This window comes from Humulus lupulus, chromosome 6 (assembly GCF_963169125.1).
Source record: "Humulus lupulus chromosome 6, drHumLupu1.1, whole genome shotgun sequence".
In the NCBI taxonomy this organism is placed as follows: Eukaryota; Viridiplantae; Streptophyta; class Magnoliopsida; order Rosales; family Cannabaceae; genus Humulus; species Humulus lupulus.
Genome location: NC_084798.1, coordinates 172,667,666 through 172,688,442, shown reverse-complemented (window position 1 = coordinate 172,688,442; position 20,777 = coordinate 172,667,666). Strand labels below are relative to the sequence as shown.

The 20,777-nt window shown below is 28.2% G+C and overlaps 1 long non-coding RNA gene across 2 annotated transcripts; it reads right to left on the bottom strand.

Annotated features, from left to right (window-relative positions):
• Window positions 1-17,239: 17,239 nt before the first annotated feature.
• LOC133782724 (uncharacterized) lies at window positions 17,240-20,188 on the bottom strand. 2 transcript variants are annotated; one of them, XR_009870681.1, is made up of 4 exons: window positions 19,868-20,188; window positions 19,113-19,180; window positions 18,599-18,739; window positions 17,240-18,136 (listed from the first exon to the last, which is right to left on the bottom strand). It is a non-coding gene; the product is annotated as an uncharacterized LOC133782724 (long non-coding RNA). The 2 variants fall into 2 exon arrangements; XR_009870682.1 differs by having other exon boundaries at window positions 18,599-18,709; window positions 19,868-20,187.
• Window positions 20,189-20,777: the final 589 nt, after the last annotated feature.

Here is a 20,777-nt window from a genome sequence, read left to right as displayed (position 1 = left end):
ATCATGTGTTTAATAAATAAATAGTATTTAATACAAATTTGTTGGCAACAAATTCCCCCCCTTCTTTTATATATTTTTATTCATTGTGTACATTTTTCACATTTGTTAACCTTTTCATTTCTTGGTTATTACTTTTAAGTTGAGAAATCATCAAATGATCTTAGAGATAGCTATCATTTATGCATATTGTAAGATGTGGGTACATTGCATATTTCTCTTTTTACTTATTCTCTAGAAGGTGGTTTGCATAAGAGAATAGAATTATATTTTTACCTAATTTACCTTGAAGATTAAGATTATTATGTAATATGTACATGGTGGCATGAAAGAAAATAAAATCATACAAAAGACTCCATATTGTACTATATAGAAAAACTTATTTTATAAGTTTGACAAAAAAAATTTTAAAAAAAAGTTAGATGGTGCAACTGCAAACCCTATGTTATAATCATTAATCACACAAAGCCATTATATATATATATATATATATTACAACCCCTTATAAAGTAATATAGAAAAACAAAGAAATCCCACTTGTGTTGCTTCATTTTGCAGCATATTAACCTCAAAATTACAGCAAACATTAACAGAATTATTACATTGTCTAATCATAGTTTTAATCAAATGACTCACAATAGGGAATGTTTAATATTGGCCACTTGAATTTGGATTTGAAAGGGTCATGAACACAACTACGCACCAATTAATTATAAGGTAATGACAACCAAAATTTTGTCAGTTCATGATTAGCTTTTTCAACCCACTTGACCCTCTTTAAACGTTTTAGGACACTTCTTCCGTAATTGAATACAACCCCCCTTTAACTCTTATCTTTTATTTTTCTTTTTCTTTATACAACTTTACATCATCGTTTTTCTAACTCATTATGTGAATTTGGGTATCATTATCATATAGGACTAGGAGTACTACTACTACAGTACACGTTGCTCATTGGGTTGTACCAATTTAATATCTTTTTCAACTTTAATAAAGTCTTGATTGTACGTATGTCTATATTACCGTTGGGCTAGTTGCCTTGTACCATCACTTGTACGTACTCATCCTCATCCCTTTCGTTTTCATTTTTCAAACCACAAAAACTTACATGCATTTGGTTAATTAATGAAAGGAAATATAGATTATATATTTTGAAAAATCAATTTCCATGAATTGGGATACATCCAAGAAAAACTAAGGCAATCTTCTATGGTGTAAATTTTGGCACAAAAATTGAACAAAGTTTATATTTCAGAATATTGCTACAAGACACTTTATGGTGTCTAATACATATCATTATTGATATAATTTAATACAAATTAAATAAAAAAAATCAATAAAGTATTTGACACTCTATTAAAAATGCTCTAATAGAACAAAAGAATTGCTAGCAAAACTCTCTAATCTATTCTCTTTTGCATTCTCCTTCTAATTGAATGACATGTGTATTTCTTTCAAACAATTTCTATTATAAAAAAATAAACATTTATGATTTTAATTTTTATGACAATTATGCCAATATGGTGACACTACTTATTCCACTCTTTAATTTATTTGAGAAAATGAAGATTTAAAGTTATTTTTTTCGGATATATTCTTTTGTCTTTCTTGGTTTATAGAATAATATAACATTCATACTGAGTATGTTTTTTATGTCATCAAAACTAAACTTGTAGACATATAAATTAAATCTTTTTTTTTTGTTAAATTAGTAAAGGAAAGAGTTCAAATACCGTTAGTTTCAGTGAATTTAATTTTGATTATAATAATAATAATAAGATCCTATTATATATATAAAAAAAAAACAAATTATATAGGATCTTAATTTTAAAGGATTTATCATTGAAAAACTTGTATATTTAAAAGAAAATAAAAATGATGCAACTTAACACTATTTTGCTCACTTATTAATGGTATAGATATGACATAGAAAAAGAATAAAAAAAACTCATGAAAAAAGAGAAAGTGTTGAATCTTCTTACGAGTGCAAGGTCATATATTATATCTTCTATATAATAAGTGTGTAGATAACAGAAATTCTTGTTTTTAATGGTTTTTTATTTTTTAAGGTTAACTTTAACGGAATATTATTATATTTAACGGTAGTTTCTAAACACTTAAACTTAAATAAAATAAAATAAAGTATTAAAAAAATTAAAATAAGATATTTTACAATGATAATTATTTAAAAATAATTAATAATTAAACAAATTAAAAATAAGATATTTTTCAGATATTTTACAATGATAATTATTTTTAATTAATAAATAATTAAACAAATTAAAATATGATATTTTTGAGATGTTTTACAATGATAATTATTTAAAAAGAATAAAATCATATGTTTTATAACTTAAATAAATATTTATTTAAGCTTAAATCCACTTATTAGAATAATATCATATTAAACCTATAATATAATCTACTTTGAATTAGCAACAAATTATTTTTTTAAAATAAAAAACTAGAAAGAAGCTTAAATTTAAAATCTACATATAATATTTAATATTACATTAAACATATAATATATAATCTCTTGTTGTTACTCCCAAATTCATAAACTAGAACAAACATAAACTTAAACAAAAAAAAATAAATTATTTAATTAAAATGGAATATTTATTTCAAAATTTATATGATATTAATAAAAATAACTAATAAATTCTATACATAATACTAAGCAAACGTGCATATGGCACGTTGTTTGTATCTAGTATAATCACATATGTATATTTCAAAACAAACATTTTTTTTTTATAAATATCAAAAATTGATTAAATTTTTGGATACATGTTATTAAATTGCTTGATGTAGTTATTAAAATTAAACCCAATTAATCGAACTTCTTAGTTTAGTTTTAATAACATCCCCAAAAAAGTACTTAGATTAAATATTATTATTATATATTTAATCGTAATAAATTATATTGTTACATATTTAAAGCAAAAGTGTTCAAGTCATACAAAATGTTATACTTAAATGCTCAAGTTACCTTTTTTTACAGTAAAAAAATAATTTGGGTACTCAAGTGTAACATTTTGTATATATTAAGTATTTTCGTTATAAATATCTTATTTGAATAATTTAAAATGACATAATTATATTTTATATTTTTACTTTTAGTTACAATTTATAAATACCAATTAGACTTTTTTTGGTATTATTTTCTCCTTTATCCTTTTATTAAGTTAAAAAATTCATGCGAAACTCATTTACGATGTTATACACATATACATATTTTATTTATATAAAGATATGGATTTTGGGATAACAATAGATAAGAATAAGAAATCTCAAATTGGTTTGGAGGGAGCAGGTATGAAAAGAAATCCTGTGATTTACAAGGTGTGGGCAAAAAAATAATAAAGAAAATGACTTGAGAAAAAAAGAATCCTTATTAAAAGGCTAGAATCAATGAATCATTGTTTGATAACTCATACATTCCCATTTGTCAATATATCTCTCAATTATATAAATTAAATCTTAGGGTGTGGCATTCTTTGCCAAGAAAGTTACGTAGTAGATGAAGTAAATTTCTTGGAAATTTCAATACAACAATCAGAATATTCATCTATCCATCAATTTTCACCATACCTTATTTTTTTATATTCATTTTAAACAAATATGAGAATCACATTTTTTGTTACAAGAGCATGAAATAGAAGTTTTTAAATCCTCCTATCATTTATTTATTTCACACCACACCACACCACACCACATACACACATATATTTCATTTTCTTATCAAAAACAACTTTTTGGAATTGTTTTTCTAATGGCATGTGACCAAGTTGATACTATTATTACTATAAATATATATATATATATATATAAATATATAAATTCTTATAGTGTGAAAGAAACAATTAATTAATGTTCCTATTTATTATACTTCCTACTCAATGTTTCTTTATAGGGACACCAAAGCAAAAGTGCTGTCATCCCTATATGGAATGGTGGTTATTTTATAATGTTCTCAATGATAGAATATATACTAACTACTGCTGATTAATAATAATGCCAATTGATTAATATTCAAATAGAATATCACCCCACAAAAAAATATCTAAGAGTACATGTGCATGCATACTTAAAAATAATCTTCAACTACAATAATTCAGAAAAGAAAAAAAAACATGGAAAAGTAGGTTAGGATAAGGGTACTTTTACTCTCACTCCTATTTTTTTTCTCAAATTAATTAACTCTAAATATATATTTATAAATTTAAATAAATATATATATATTAGTTAGAATAAATGACCGTTAAAATACTTAATACTTTTTAAAAGTTGCACTTTTATACTCATTTTTTTTGCGGTAAATATACTCAATGTCTTCAAAATGTTGCACTTTTATACCTAAAATTTTTTTTTGCTGTAAATATACTCAATGTCTTCAAAATGTTGCACTTTTATACCTAAATTTTTATTTTTGCGGTAAATATAATCAATATTTTTAAAATGTTGCACTTTTTCACCTATTTTTAAAATTATTTTGAGAAATTATAAGAAAGTGAAGGAAAAATAAGGATTTTAGTTATTTTTAAAATTTTAAATTATTTTCACTTTCAAAATAATAAAAAAATAAGATTAGTAAAATTAATCAAAATAATTAAAACTTATATTTTTCCTTTACTTTTTTTTTAAGAAAAAATCTTATATTTTAAATTGATGAAAATATATGAGTTTTTAATTATTTTAAATCATTTATATTAATTTTAATAAAATATTTATTAATATTTAATTTAAAATAGTTATTTTGATAAAAACGAGAAAGAGAAAATAATTTAAAATTTTAAAAATAATTAAAATCCTATATTTTTCTTTCATTTTCTTATTATTTATCAAAATTATAAAAAAAAATAGGCATAAAAGTGCAATATTTTAAAAACATTGAGTATATTTACCGGGAAAAAAAAGTTTGGGTATAAAAGTGCAACATTTTAAAGATATTGAGTATATTTACTGCAAAAAAAAAGATTGGGTATAAAAATGCAACTTTTTGAAAACATTGGATATTTTAGCCACCATTTACTCTATTAGTTATTAAGCAAAAAAAAAAAATTCTTTACATACTCTCTTAACACCTCTAATACATCTTACTAATATACAATAGACTATCAATATATTTTCTATAAAAAAAACTACCAATATTAATAGTTTTTGTAACTGAAATTCTGTCTTCTGAGATTACCAACTAAATTTATCAAACAATTTAATTAATGCGGAACAGTTATACAATTGCACAATGAATATGATTTGAATCGAAAAAATTCATCTTTGTAAAACACGTTGGTCGAATGTGACCTTTGACCCCACAAAAATGGCAAGTAGGAATGGATTTCTTAGTCTTTTGATAGGACGTAAGATTCTTACCTATCTGTCTCTTTGTTGATGAGGCATTTTGAGATGTTGATGGATCAAAAACCTGCAATGTTAGATCAGAAGAAAAAACAGGTAATGAACGGGCTTGAACAAACACATTTTTTCCCTTTGAATGAGAACCTTTAGATCCCAATCCAGCATTGGTTCGTTGACCTGCATTCTAGACCTCTTCAAAAATTATAAATCCTAGATTAAGCATCTTAACATTTTTTTAATAAGATTGTTGCCCGTGTTTTCACCATCGGACACGTGGCAATCAAGAATGATTGGTGACAAGGCAAGTCATGAGGTTCTCGGAGTGTGAACTCTTCCAGGCAACCTAGTTCGGCCAAGACGTGGGTGTCTCCGATTGAGGCCACGCCCCGAGGTCTATCTTCGAGGCGAGGATGTCTCCGAGTGAGGCCACGTCCCGAGGATGCCTCGAGCCAATCTCAAGGTCATGGAGGTCTCCAAGCGAGGCCACGTCCCGAGGTTTGTTCTCGAGGCCAGGATGTCTCAGTATGAGACTACGTCTCGAGAATCTCTCCTTACTCACCCATCTTCCAGGTTTAGGACTTTAGTCCTCGGGCCCGGAGTGGCTACCAGGTGTCAGTCACTGCGGGCATGGGCCACCAGAAGATCATCTGACAACTTTTGGTGGGCCTCGATTAGTGGTGTTGAGTTCATATACTCGACAATCGACATTTCTCACAACGCCACCTGACATGCGCAAACGTGCGTCGCACCCTGAAAGTCACAAATATGCTCCCCATAAAGTTGGTGTGTGGCTTTCTGCAATGGCCCCGTGGAATCTGCGTGGGCTGTAGTCTTTTTTTAGTGTACTCCTTTCTTGTATTAACTCAACATTATTACCCAGGATGGGGAAAATTGTATCAATGATAGATGATTAACATTAATGACCCCAGCCTCTATAAATAGGGCTGGGGTATCTCCTTGTAAAAGATTGAGAATTTTAGAGAGAGAAACTCTGTAACTCAGTGCAATATATGTGCTGCCTGAGATCTACCATTGAAGCTTACTCAAACAAGCTTCAAGCTCACTAAATACCAGAGACTCGTGGACTAGGGCTCTTCTATAGTCTGAACCACGTAAAACTCTTGTGTTCATTTCTATTATTTATGAAACATATTTTCTGATGTATCAGGACAGATTGCTGATGAATCAGAATAAACGAACAGAAAGTAAATAAACTAAGGGTAACGTGACACAAGAAGTTTTTTACGTGGTTCGAAAAAAACCTAGTCCACGGGGCCACGTCCACAGATAAAATCAATTAGTAAAGTCTCAAGAATATAATAAGCAATTGACTTACACAAGTTTAGGCTCCCTCTAAATCATTGTTGCAACCTTGAAGTACTTCACTTTAATAATCTGATTTTGATAAACACCAAAAACACGAAATCCCTTCTGAACTTAATGAGTGTTCACTTCCTCCCGAAGTGAGACTTATGGAAATCTTCTCCCAAAGATTGTATGTCACGTTCACAATCTTTATGTCTTGTTTAAAAATAAACAACAAAAAACAAAAGAAACAAACAAAGAGATAGTTGAACAAAGACTACTCTTTACATATAAAAAAACTCTTCAAAATATAAACATTAGAGTGGTGAAGATATGAGATTAGTTGCTACTTAAGTCTAGTATTTATAGAGTTTAAGAAACTCTAAGCCAGCCAATCTTGTTCATGATCTCAATCAGATTAATTCAAGAAGTTTATAAAAATAACTCTGAATTATCTTTATTGCAGAATATTCCTAATGTAACAAAGAATCATCCTGTAGCATCAGGAAAATGGACAAACCTGGACTTAAACTCAAACTAGGTTCATTGCGAAATTAACTTACTTATGCACAAATAATATTTCAGTTTCCTCTTTTAAATCTAATAGAATCAAGTGATCAATCTCACAATAGACATGCTTATTATAGATAAAGTTGTCATAAATAAATAAAGAAACTTTGACTATATAAAATACACTTAATATAGAATTTATTCTTACAAAAAATAGACAATATCTTACTTACCCAAGATGGAATTTTGAAAATACCAATTAAATTGATAAAATATATTTAATAAAAAGACAACCAATTTAGTATTTTACAGTAAGATATTTTAATTTTTTACAACATGAAAATTTTAATCACACATTATAATTTATTAATAATTTTATTTTTAATGAGATAATTTTTTTATTGAAATATTATTTGTATTTATTTATTTTTATTTTACATTTAAGCGAATAAAAAGTAAAGTTTTTAATTAAAAACTTGTTTTCGAAGTATATAAATTTTCAGGATAATAAAGTACAGGAAAGGAAACGTTTTTTTTTTTTATTTCAAATTTTGGAGTAATCTTGTACCAAATAAAAGTTAAGAAGGGGTGTAACTTTTTTGTTTTAAATTTTAAATATCTTTGAAGGGTTTATTTAGAAAAAAGTACGAGAAAAGAAAAAAAAAGGTTCAAGTTGGCCAGAAAAATAAAAAGTGGTATAACCATATAATAAGGCTAATATTTAATGATACATCAATATTTGTTTTATGGATGATTATATAATTTTTAGTTGTCATATTTTTATTCAATAATTGTGATTAAATTTACTATTTAGTCTTTTTTTTCCGGTGCTTTTAAAAGTAATGACAAAATTTGAAGAGCATTGTTATAAAACATATATATATTATTGATGTGAATTAATATTGAATCTCATATATTTTAATTTAATTAAAGTATAAATTTGTTCATAAATATATATATTTTTTACTTTTTTTTTTCTTTTTAAAAAATAATACTTAGGTTTTCAAAAAAGGGTTTTTAAAGTTTTTTTATTTAAAAAAATATGGTGTCAAAAAAGCAACTACAAAACAATAATTGGACAATAACTAGAAGTTAACCCACAACATACTAACACGTTTAAATATATTAGATACAAGCAACGTGCATTATACATATTTGCTTAGTTTTATGTGTAGAATTTATTAATTATTTTTATTAAATTTATATTAATGTTATATAAATTTCAAATAAATATCTTATTTTAATTAAATAATTTATTTATTTTTGTTTAAGTTTATGTTTGTTCTAGTTTTTAAATTTGGGAGTGACAACAAGAGATTATATATTATATGTTTAATGTTATATTAAATACTATAAATGGATTTTAAATTTAAGTTTCTTGCTCGTTTTTTAAAAAAAAAAATTTGTTGCTAATTGACATTAGATTATATTATTATTCTAATAAGTGACTTTAAGTTTAATTAAATTTTATTTAACTTATAAAACATATGATTTTGTTATTTTAAATAATTATCATTGTAAAATATATAAAAAATATCAGATTTTAATTTATTTAATTATTTATTTATTTTTAATAATTATCATTGTAAAATATCTCAAAAATATCATATTTTAATTTGTTTAATTATTTATTATTTTTAAATAATTATCATTGTAAAATATTTTATTTTATTTTATTTAAGTTTAAGGGTTTACAAACTACCGTTAAATATAAGAATATTCTGTTAAATATAAGAATATTCCGTTAAAGTTAACATTAAAAAAAATAAAAATTGTTAAAATAAAAAATTTCCGTTATCTTCGCACTTATTATATAGAAAAGATACAAGTAACGTGCAATATGCACGTTTGCTTAGTTTTATTTATTGAATTTATTAATTATTTTTATTAAATTTATATTAATGTCATATAAATTTCAAATAAATATCATATTTTAATTAAATAATTGATCTATTTTTGTTTAAGTTTATATTTGTTCTAGTTTTTTGATTTGGGAGTGACAACAAGAAATTATATATTATATGTTTAATGTAATATTAAATATTATACGTGGATTTTAAATTTAAGTTTCTTGCTAGTTTAAAAAAAAAACAATTTGTTACTAATTGACAGTATATTATATTATATGTTTGATATAATATTATTCTAATAAGTGAGTTAAAGTTTAATTAAAATTTATTTAAGTTATAATTTTATTATTTTTAAATAATTATTATTGTAAAATATCTAAAAAATATTATATTTTAATTTATTTAATTATTTAATATTTTTAAATAATTATCATTGTAAAATATCTCAAAAATATACTATTTTAATTTGTTTAATTATTTATTATTTTTAAATAATTATCATTGTAAAATATTCAAAAATATCATATTTTTATTTTTTTTAATTATTTATTTAAGTTTAAGTGTTTACAAACTACTGTTAAATATAAGAATATTCTGTTAAAGTTAACATTTAAAAATAAAAAACCGTTAAAACCAAGAATTTATGTTATCTACACACTTATTATATAGAAGAAGATATATGTATGAAAATAATTAAACTTTAATTAGACATCAACACAACAATATAACAACTATACATAAACTTAAACAACTAAAAAACAATACGAAAAACAATCATACATAAACTAAAACTACAAAAAAAAAAATTGAAAAACAGGTAAAAATCGTAAAAATGTAAAAAATTTCTTAAAAATATAAAATTGAAAAGAAATTTGTTTGTTAATCTGTAAAAATGTAATTTTTTAGTGAAATTACGTATATTATGTAAATTTTCTTTTAAAATATGTGAGATTTAATATTGGGTTGTACCAATAATAGTATTGAGTGTTGAATACCTTGGATGCTCTTTTTAACATTTTTCAAATCGCAATATCTACAATCAATAATAATACAATTTTAACGTAGCTAACTCAATCTTACAACGAAGTCCACCAATAAAACTCAAATTTTAGACGCGGTTTTGCTTTTATTTTTTGAAGAGAAACTGGTTTTGCATTTTTTTATTAACTCTGAAAAGTTATATATATATATATATATATTGTATGTATGAATAAAGCTAAATAACAATTTGCACACGGTTCATGCATTATGCAAAGTCTTTAATTATAATAGTTCGAGAGCTGGTGGTCGGTACGTCATCATACATATGTTTGCTAATAATAGATAAGAATAAATAGGTTATAAATAAATAAATAAAATAACACTCAGAGATTACATTGTTCAATTAATCTATTAATTACTAATGGTTTTTGTCGAGTTTTAAATTATAAACATATAATATATTTTATAATAGAGCCTGCTTGTGTTCTGTAGTCCATGTTCATGACTTTCCATACCTTTTTCTTTTCAACCATTATCCCTTTCTTTATTATTCCTTGTAAAGGATCTTGGCCTTAATCTATGATTTTATTATAATCAATTTAGGGTATCAAATCCATTTATTAAACCAATCCAATTGTGCATGATTTAACAAGAACAACAAATTAGTCAATAGTTTAGTGGGGTATTTTTATAATATGATAAAGAAAAGAGAAAGAAATTGAAGTGAGGTTTGATGTTTGTGTTTTGGGAATATGCATTGTATACGGTACATTTGAACTCATTGAAATGATAATTTTAAATCCACATGAAGAAAATACATAATGTGTAATTATTTAGTGCGTTAATTGTTTTTTCTGAGTCAATTGAGGTCATTTCCTTCATGAAATCTGTACAACTTTTTGAGTATTGCTTGACCTGTAGGATTGTGATCTATTTTAACGAATGAATGAAAATTTATTTCTTTTCAAAAAGTAATAATTGGTTTTTGGGTCCTATATGCTCCCTAAAAAAATGAGAACCCTTCAAAGAGTTGGGAGCATTGTTGGCCTTTGGAGATTGAAACAAAGTCTAAACCATATCTTATTGAGTTAATTTTTTAATGATCCTTTGTCTTTGTGCTGGATTGCATACAAGGAAACAAGTTTGACTAATGTTAGAATAGATACCCAATTTAAAATAAAGAAGTGAGATTGTCATTATTGCAAAGTTAATGTCAAAAATTCAAGATTGGTAAAATTTGTGGCTCTTTCCTAGCACACATATTATTGTTGAATTTTCTAAAGTGAGAAATCAGCTGCTGACGTGTGAAGGGGGATGAACATGGGAAGAAGTTAATGCTCTAAAGAAAGAAATGAAGTGGCATAGTGTCGTTCATTTCCTTGAAAATTCAGCAACAATCGACCATCCCGCATTTTTTTTCATTAAATTTAGAGAAAAGCTGTTTATTTAAAGAAAATATATGCAGAATTAGATATCTTAGAAGAAGAAATTAGACTGCTGCCTATTTTAGATAACTCTTTTAAATTTTACCAATTTATTAATCCTGTTACTATACTAGATTTATAATTAAATTTCTCATTTTATTTTGTTAAGTCTAATAGTATAACTTTTAAGTCTTGTAGTTTAAATTTTAAAGACTAGTAGTTTAAATTTTAAGGAGTCGTAGTTTTGATCTTAAATGACCATGATTTATATTTTATATGGTCGCGGTTTAGATTTTAATCGCGTAGTTTAACTTTTAAGTATTGTAGTTTAAATTTTAAAGAGTTGTAATTAAAATTTTAAGCATTGTGGTTTAAATTTTAAGTCTTGTGGTTTAAATTTTAAAGACCAGTGATTTAATTTTAAAGAGTCGTGGTTTAGATTTTAAAGGATCAAGGTTTATATTTTATACGATCGTTGTTTAGATTTTAAGCCTAGTGGTTTAACTTTTAAGCATTTTGGTTTAAATTTCAAAATGTCGTGGTTTAAATTTTAAGCATTGTGGTTTAAATTTTAAAAAGTCGTGATTTAGATTTTAAATGATCATGGTTTATATTTTATATGATCGTGATTTATATTTTAAGCCTAGTATTTTAACTTTTAAGGCTTGTGGTTTAAATTTTAAAGAGTCGTAGTTTAAATTCAAGTTTTGTGGTTTAAAATTTTAAAGAGTCGTAGTTTAAATTTTAAGCCTCGTGGTTTAAAATTTTAAAGAATCGTAGTTTAAATTTTAAGCCTTGTGGTTTAAATTTTAAAGAGTCGTGATTTAAATTTTAAAGACTAGTGGTTTAAATTTTAAAAAGTCGTAATTTATATTTTAAATGAACATGATTTATATTTTATATGGTCGTGGTTTAGATTTTAAGCCTAGTAGTTTAACTTTTAAGCCTTTTGGTTTAAATTTTAAAGAGACGTAGTTTAAATTCAAGCCTCGTGGTTTAAATTTTAAATAGTCGTGATTTAAATTTTAAGCCTTGTGGTTTAAATTTTAAATACTAGTGGTTTAAATTTTAAAGAGTTGTGGCTTAGATTTTAAAGAATTGTGATTTATATATATTTTATATGGTCGTGGTTTAACTTTAAGCCTTATGGTTTAAATTTTTAAAAGTTGTAGTTTAAATTTTAAGGCTTGTGGTTTAAATTTTAAATAGTGATGATTTATATTTTAAGCTTTGTGGTTTACATTTTGAAGAGTTGTGGTTTAGATTTTAAGCCTTGAGGTTAAACTTTTAAAGGGTCGTGATTTAGATTTTATGTCTTGAGGTTTATATTTTAAATGATTGTTGTTTATATTTTAAGATTTATGGTTTATATTTTAAGCCTTGATTTTTATATTTTAAAGAATAATTTTTTATAGATTGAATACAATCCTATAAATATAGTTGTCACACATATATATGACATACTACAATTAGAATGCATTTCCAATTTAACTATAACATAACACATATAATACACACTACAACAACACTTAGAACCATCTGCTCAAATAAGAGTAATTTGGGAAATCTCGTGATAATAATAGGTAAAGTTCAACTAAATATATTTGGTGTCTAGTTTTAGTTAACTATTCCTAAAAGTTGGTAGTTCTCAACTTTTTCTATTTTAGGACATAGTATATCATTATTAGTGTGATTTATTTATTGGATCCCACATATTTTAATTTTAATTTAATTTAATTAAAATATATGGAACCCATATTAATTTGTACTAATAGCAATATAAAGTGTTAGATTCTTTAGTATTTATATTATTTTATACAAGAGCATAATAGTAAAATACTATAGTATACAAATTGTCTTTCTTCCCTTCTAGATAGAAAGATTACTTTCCCCATTACTTATCGTGTTTAATAATTCTATTTAGGCCTCTAAATAAACAAATCTTCTTAGGGTCTTGAGCAAAAAAACAAAAAATATTTAGGGTTTTGAGAAAAAAAAAAAGATTTAGGGTGGTAACTGGAAAGCAAATTGTTTTTAGCTGAAACTGTATCCTAATTGTCTGAAAGGGAGTGGAGACCTATTCATTTTTTCAGTTTGGTTTTAGTCTATCTAAATAATTTAAAAAGAGATATTTATGAGTATTTTTTATTTAAAAAATTGCAAAAAAAATATATTTTTTAATATATTACTAGATGTTTGATAGTATTAAAAATATAGGGGGTAATTACGGTGCAATTAATTTTGTATTTCAACACCTAAATATATTTTTTTAATTTTTTATGACGGTGTACATTGGAGTCATTTGAGACATCCTGGAAATTTTCAATAAATTTGGAATAATTTACAATACTGAAAATAATGTTCAAACAGTTGAATTGTATACGCTCATACAAAAAAATAGACACGCATCGAATAAGTTGTTTGAACTTTGTTTTCGACTCTGTAAATTATTCCAAATTTTTTGAAAATTTGTAAGATGTTTTAAATGACTACAGTATATATCGTCATAAAAAAAATTATTTAGGTGCCGAAACACAAAAATAGCTGCACCGAAGTGATCCCCTAAAAATATACGATATATATTTGAAAGATTATATTTTTATAATAAAAATTGTATTTTAAAAAAATAATATTAAAAACCTGTAAAAAAAAATTATATAAACTTAAGTTCTTTTTGAAAAAAAAAAACTCATTTTTAAATTGCTAATGATAGTGGCATAATGACAAAAAATACTTATTATAGTTCTCTCATTAGCTACGGCTATTTAGAAATTTATTCTTACAAATGGTTGATATTGAAATATTATCTCTAGATTACTTTTATTGGGCTGAACTTTGGTGTAAATGAATTTTCTAGATAATCATCATAGAAATAATGGGTAAATATTTCTTTTCATTCCACTTGGGTGTATAAGTAATTTTTTTACAAGGGTTTATATATTTTTTTGACCTTATGTTTTATCTCATTACGTGTTTGGACTTTGTATCTTTATAAATTACTTTTTGGACTCTGTGTTTTGTAAAATGGTTCAAATGGACCTCTAACTCAATTTCGATGAAGAAAAAATTGAATATGACAACATAGTTATTAGATAGAATGATTGTGTTTTTGTTCTGAATTATTAGTTTGGGGAATTATTTGTGATTTTAGTTCAAAAAACTTTGACCAAAATTGGGTTTAGGAGTCTATTTGAAATATTTACAAAACACAGGGTCCAAAAAATAATTTATCAAAATATAAAGTCCAAATACGTAATGAGACAAAATACATGGTCCAAAAATATATAAACCTTTTTTTAAAATGACATTATATTTGAGTTTCGAAGTCGAAGACACTACCATTTTCTTTTCTTTTTCAAGAGAAAATCTAAAACTGCTTTAGGTTTAGCCAAACTTTCAAAAGCTATAGCAAATGACTCTTTAATTCGATATTATTGTGCAATATAAAACTCACATAGCATATGTCAGCCAGCTCATATAGTAAGCACATATTCAACAATATACTTTGCAGACCGGAGAATTGATTTAGTGTCCTTTAGAACGTCAAACAACTGTGAGATTACTAAGTAACAACAATGGGATTAGGAAGCTATCACCTGACCAACAACCTATACTTTGAGAAGATCACTATGCCAAAAGGGGGCTACGACGTCGCTTGTTTGCATCGGTCCATGCAATGGACCGACGCATTTGTCTTATTAGGGATGATAGCGTCGGTTCAAAACTGACGCTATTGCACATAAAAAACAACGGTTATAAACCCATTTATAACTTCACTGATGCTAAATGCATTTAATCAAAACAAGCGTTTTGATTATATTGGGATAGTGACGATTATCAACTAATGCTAACATGGCAATAGCTTCAATTATGCACCGATGCTCAGTCCAATACTAAAGCCCTCGCGTCCCGACCTTCCCCTCATTCTCTCCTTTCTCTCTGAACTGAAAGGCGAACTAGAGCGACGGCGAGGCGAACCCAGCCCTCCCGACCATGGATATTTGCCCCTCCACCCCTGAAAGCCCCTCCCCTCACCCCCCGAAACCTCCCTCACGAGTCTTCGCCGCCCCTCCCAAGTCCGAGTACTCCCCCACGGTTCTCCGCCCTTCTCAGCCTTTTCTTGAACGACGGTGACGAGGAGGAGCTTAAGCCCCTCCCCCACGATTCCGAGACTTCCCCACTAGTTAGTATTTTTTTTTTAATAATTCATTAATATATAAAAATAAATATATAGATGTAACGTCCTACAAATCCAGGACTGTTATATCGTGTGTTTAAAATAGTGCTTAACTCGTTAAGCGAGTTATTTGGACTTAAACGTGTAATTAAAGTTAACTAATGGCTTAGGTATTAAATTTTTTTGTCAAAGAAGTAATTGATTAACCCAAAACGGGTATGTTTTAAAAATTTATACTTTCAAGCGCACGAATCTGTTGACGCGGTTCTTCGCCAACAGGTAATTAATAGAATAAGAGAATGAGATTAGTGATAAGTAATGAACCGTAACAAATGAATGATCTTAAAATAAAATGGTGATACAAATACTTTTTTTTAGGTGGTTCAAAGGTTAAAATCATTCTACTCCACCAGCCAATATTATTGCTAGATTTCTGGTATTCTTTACAGGGTATTTCTTTACACAATAGAATCCAACCCTTTGCAACTCCCAGGGTCTCCATATTTATAGGAGAGGGAACCTGGGGGTTGGCAAGGGGGGTCATCCCGTGACCTTCTTACCCATCGTGTCACTTCTGTGACATTCATGATTAATTCCTAAAGCCTGACAAAAGAAGTGTGGTCTAATCAATAGGTAAGGGGGATAATGAGCCGCACGGCCCAACCCAGTCGTGGGTGCCTGAACATGCATGTTTATGCTCTGTGTCCGAGAATTCAGGGATATATCAGACACGTGATGTCTGATATATGCACGTTTACATTGCGTGGTTGACTTTATAAGGGGTCACAGCTTCCAACTCAAGCTCGTACGTCGAGCTGGATGTCTTCTTAGCCCGCGGTGTCCATACTTCTGACCCGACTCCTTAGTAACCTTAGTAAGCCTTTGGTTACCTCGAGCTACAGAGGTGGGACCTGGTAACAGCAGCTCCGGATACATGTCATCCACGTGGCTGATATATAATTATGTTATTTCTCAGCTCGCTAATAGCCCGTGGATAATTAGGGCGTACAGAATCATATATGGAATATAGTATTCGTGTAAGCACGAGATTGAACCCAAAGGAGTTGTCTAAAATAAAAAAGAAAACTATTTTAAACCAAAATTAATAAATTCTAACCTAGCTCCAAAGATTGATGAGTTTTAATGTTATGAACATAAAATAAAAGATTGAAAATAAAACTATTTAAGAGAATAAAAATAAACCAATAATGATTTGAAAATAAGTGGTAAAATGAAAGATTATTAAGATACTAGAATCCACAAAATGTAAGTTTAATAATATTTATTAGTATATTGATTCCCAAGTTTTAGTGATAGTTAAAATAATTCAAACTATCATTTTCCAAATAGATTTATAATTTTAAGCAAAAATTACTTCTAAAAAGATAGGATTTTTCTTCACTTTTCAAAATTATAATTTCAAAGTATTCAATGTGAATCAACCTAATGAAACAAAAAAAAAATCAAATAACATTATTTATAAGGCAAAACATAATATTTTTGTTCTAAGCATGGATGTGTACAATTTAATGACACATTTTACACAAAGAATTTTGTGGTTTTGCAAAATGAAGAACAAAGTGCATATTATCTAACAATCCAAAATATGAGATATTAAAGATGAAAGACATATATGAAGAAGAAAAGTCCATAAACTTTGTTGCATTACAGGAAAATCAACATACAACATTAATATTACCTAGTTACAAGTTGCTTCATCATGATCTTAATAATCTTATGAAAAATATTAGAAGCACATAATTAGAGTAGAAATTACACAATAAATGAAATACATACTTGCAAATGCTCTTGAAAAACCCAAAATGGAAGAGAGAAAATGGTAGAAAGAAGATGGGAGAAAAGAAGATGGTAACCCAAAAATTAAGCACACCAAAAATGGTCTTCAAAACCCTTATTTATAGCCAAAATGAGATTATTAAAATAATCAATTTAAATTAATTAAATTGATTAAATTAATAATAATATGGTAAATAGTAGGAGTGATGATGATTTTGAGGTAAAAAGTGTAGAAAAATTTGGGTAAAAATTGGCATTTTTAGACATAGGGGACAAAAAGTACATTGTGGGCTCAAGAGGGTTGTTGGTGGCTGGTTGGGCATGGTTCACGTGGCTGGAGCAGTTGAGAAGTTGGGCTGGTGAGATTGGGTTTCGGTTGGTAGGCTGGGTTGGGCTTGTGGGCTGGGCCGAGTGAAGGAAATGGTGGGCTCGTGGGTGGTCTGGTGGAGTCTCGGCAGGGACTGGCTGAAGAGGAATTGGCCAGGCGCATGGCTGCTGCTGGAAGGTTGACCGTTGAAGTGGAGATGGAAGGAAGGGGTAGTCTTCGGCTGGCTGGGTGATTGATGTTGGGCCGGCTGGGCTGTGGCAATGGCTGAGGAGCAGCAAAGAAGAGGGCCAGACGTTGGGCCTGGGAAATGGCCAGGGGGCCTGGTGGAGTGAATGCCATTTTCTTTGAAATTTGCCACTTTTTTTGTTTACTTTTCAAAGCCCCAAAAAAAAATAGAACTTACTCCCTACAAAATAAACATAAATTAAATCAAAATAAAATATTTTCAACTATAAAATAAATCATATTAATTCATTGAAAATATTAATTAAAACTTAATTTAATTTAAACATTTAAGCTCAAATTGCATCTTTTTACTCCTAACTTAACAATATTAATTTTAAATAATTAAACTACAACATATTATAATAAAATATCTATAAAAACATATAAAATCCTAAAAATTACAACAAGACTAATAAATTAAAAATTACTTAAAATCTTAATAAGTTACTTAAAAACTCAAAAGCTAAGCAACAATTAGTATAAAAAATGTGGTAAAATAACTCTATTTTGTAGAGTTATCAGTAATACTTTTCATTAAAAAGTTTGAGTACATACACAGGATCCCAAAAAGAGTTTATAAGTTAAATACAGATGTGAACAAAATACAAAAGTGGCTGGCCTAAGTGGCAAAATAGAGAATAACCTTAGTTCCTCAAGAGAAATCTCGGTCGTGGCGGTCGAGCATACTGCATATGTACACACTGCTCCTAGAGCTCTCCAACTCATGGTTGGTCCAACTTTTCTTTGCCCTTACCTGCACCACATAGCACTCGCGAGCCATGGCCTAGTAAGAAAACCCCATTTAAATAGAAATAGACAATCAACATCATAAGAATCATAAACAGCATACTTCGCAATTATAATCAAACTTAAGCAATCATATTATTCATTTATGCGGCCTCTATGTCGAATGAGCGAATACCACACTGCTAGACTGGCCCCGCCATAATGGCCTACATTACACATGCTTATTGCCGATTACGACTCGCTAGCCGAACATTCCAGACAAATACAAACAGATATGATCCATGTATACATCACACACAGATATAGTCCAAAGACATTTATATTTAAATAGATACTCAAAACATGGTTATAACTGTATTCTACAACCCGGGCCAATTCCCTAATCCTGGTGCAAGTGTCAGTTTTCTTACCTCGAGTCCTATGTAAGTAGTGGTACGACCTCGAGCATGATTCCCTTTTTTCGAGCCTTGCGGTAAACCTAGTCACAACATAAATAATACCCTCATTAAGAATTAATCTCGTACACAGGTTCTAGGACTAACCCTAGCTCTTGGGACTTCATATTCCACCAATCCGGGTGATGGATTCGTCCCCCGAGCCTTTCCCTAAAACAAAAGAAAATCATATTCTAAAATAGTGATAGCGCAGAGAAGCCACCCCTTGGCGCTGCTGCCCTCTGAAGTTACAGAGAGACCCACAATTCCCTTGCTTCAGGGCAGGGGCGCCCACCTCTGGCGCAGGGGTGCCACAACGCGAATCCATAATTCTGGGTTTCTTCTTTTGCATTTTCTCCGACCCAAAATCGCCCAAAACTGACCTAAGCCTCCAAAAATCACCAAATCAAGTTTTCTAACCATATTTCAAAATAACTTTGACCTCAATATAGGTTACCCAAGTGCCAAAGACCCAGAATCAAAACATTCAAAAACACAAAAATGCCAAGAATCATCACTTTGAGTTTTTGAAACTCAAACTCTTCCCCAATCCGAAAATTAACATTTAACCACCATTCCCAGCTGCAACTTCCCAACAGTTATAAACAGATTCCTAACACCAGAACATTTAATCTTACAACCTAGAGCCCAAGAAACTCAAAATTCAAGCCATGTCCAAATCTTCCTCAAGAACAATGAAGAACACAAGAAACAAGTTTGAGCGATCATACCTCAGTGATGAATTCAAAACCTTAGGTCGAAAATGGAGTACTCATCTGCAATTCTTCACCTCCTAAGCCTTTAATTTCCCTTCTCAAACTCAGGTGCAAACTCCAAACTTAGTTGTGTCTTCCAAAACCTCTTCACGAAGGCAAGATAGGAGAGAGGTAAGTGTATTGTACGTGAATGACCCAGAAGCTCTCAGCTTTGGTCAGCCTAACTTAGTCTAATTGTTCAAAAAGACCATTTTTCCCCTAGCTCAACTTAACCTCAAAACCAAACCCAAGGACACTTTGTTCATTTTGCATAAATTCCCACTAATCAAATTTCACAAATAATTCCAAATTAAATCATTAATCCCAATTATTCTCTCAATTAATTTCATTTACCAATAAATCTCGGTAATTTATCAAATTACCAAAATACTCCTAGGTTGACCCCGAGCCGAGTATTTATCCCCAGTATGACTTTTCTGCTAATTTTCTCAAAAGGATCGACTCATGCCAAATATCTCAAATAAATCCACATAATAATGTGGTCCCAAACGCATATCATATAAAAATACCATTATACCCTCAACGGGTCAAAATTACAAAAATGTCCATTTTAAGAAAAGTGGGGTTTTAAGCACATTTAATACACGTAAACATGCATAAGAAGCCATATCATAATATAACTCACTTAATCACAAATATATTCAATTAAATCACATAATCCACAAATAATTCTAATTATGCCCTCCCGGCGCAGTAACCAAGGTACTAAACCTCATTAGAAGTTTTAGGACGTTACAATAGATTTATAATTATATGTTGATTTTTGTGTTACAAATTGTAGAATTAGGATTAGGATTGTAGAATTAGGTTTGTAAATTTCAACAAAGTTAGGTTAATTTGTGAAATTTAGATTTTTAATAAAGTT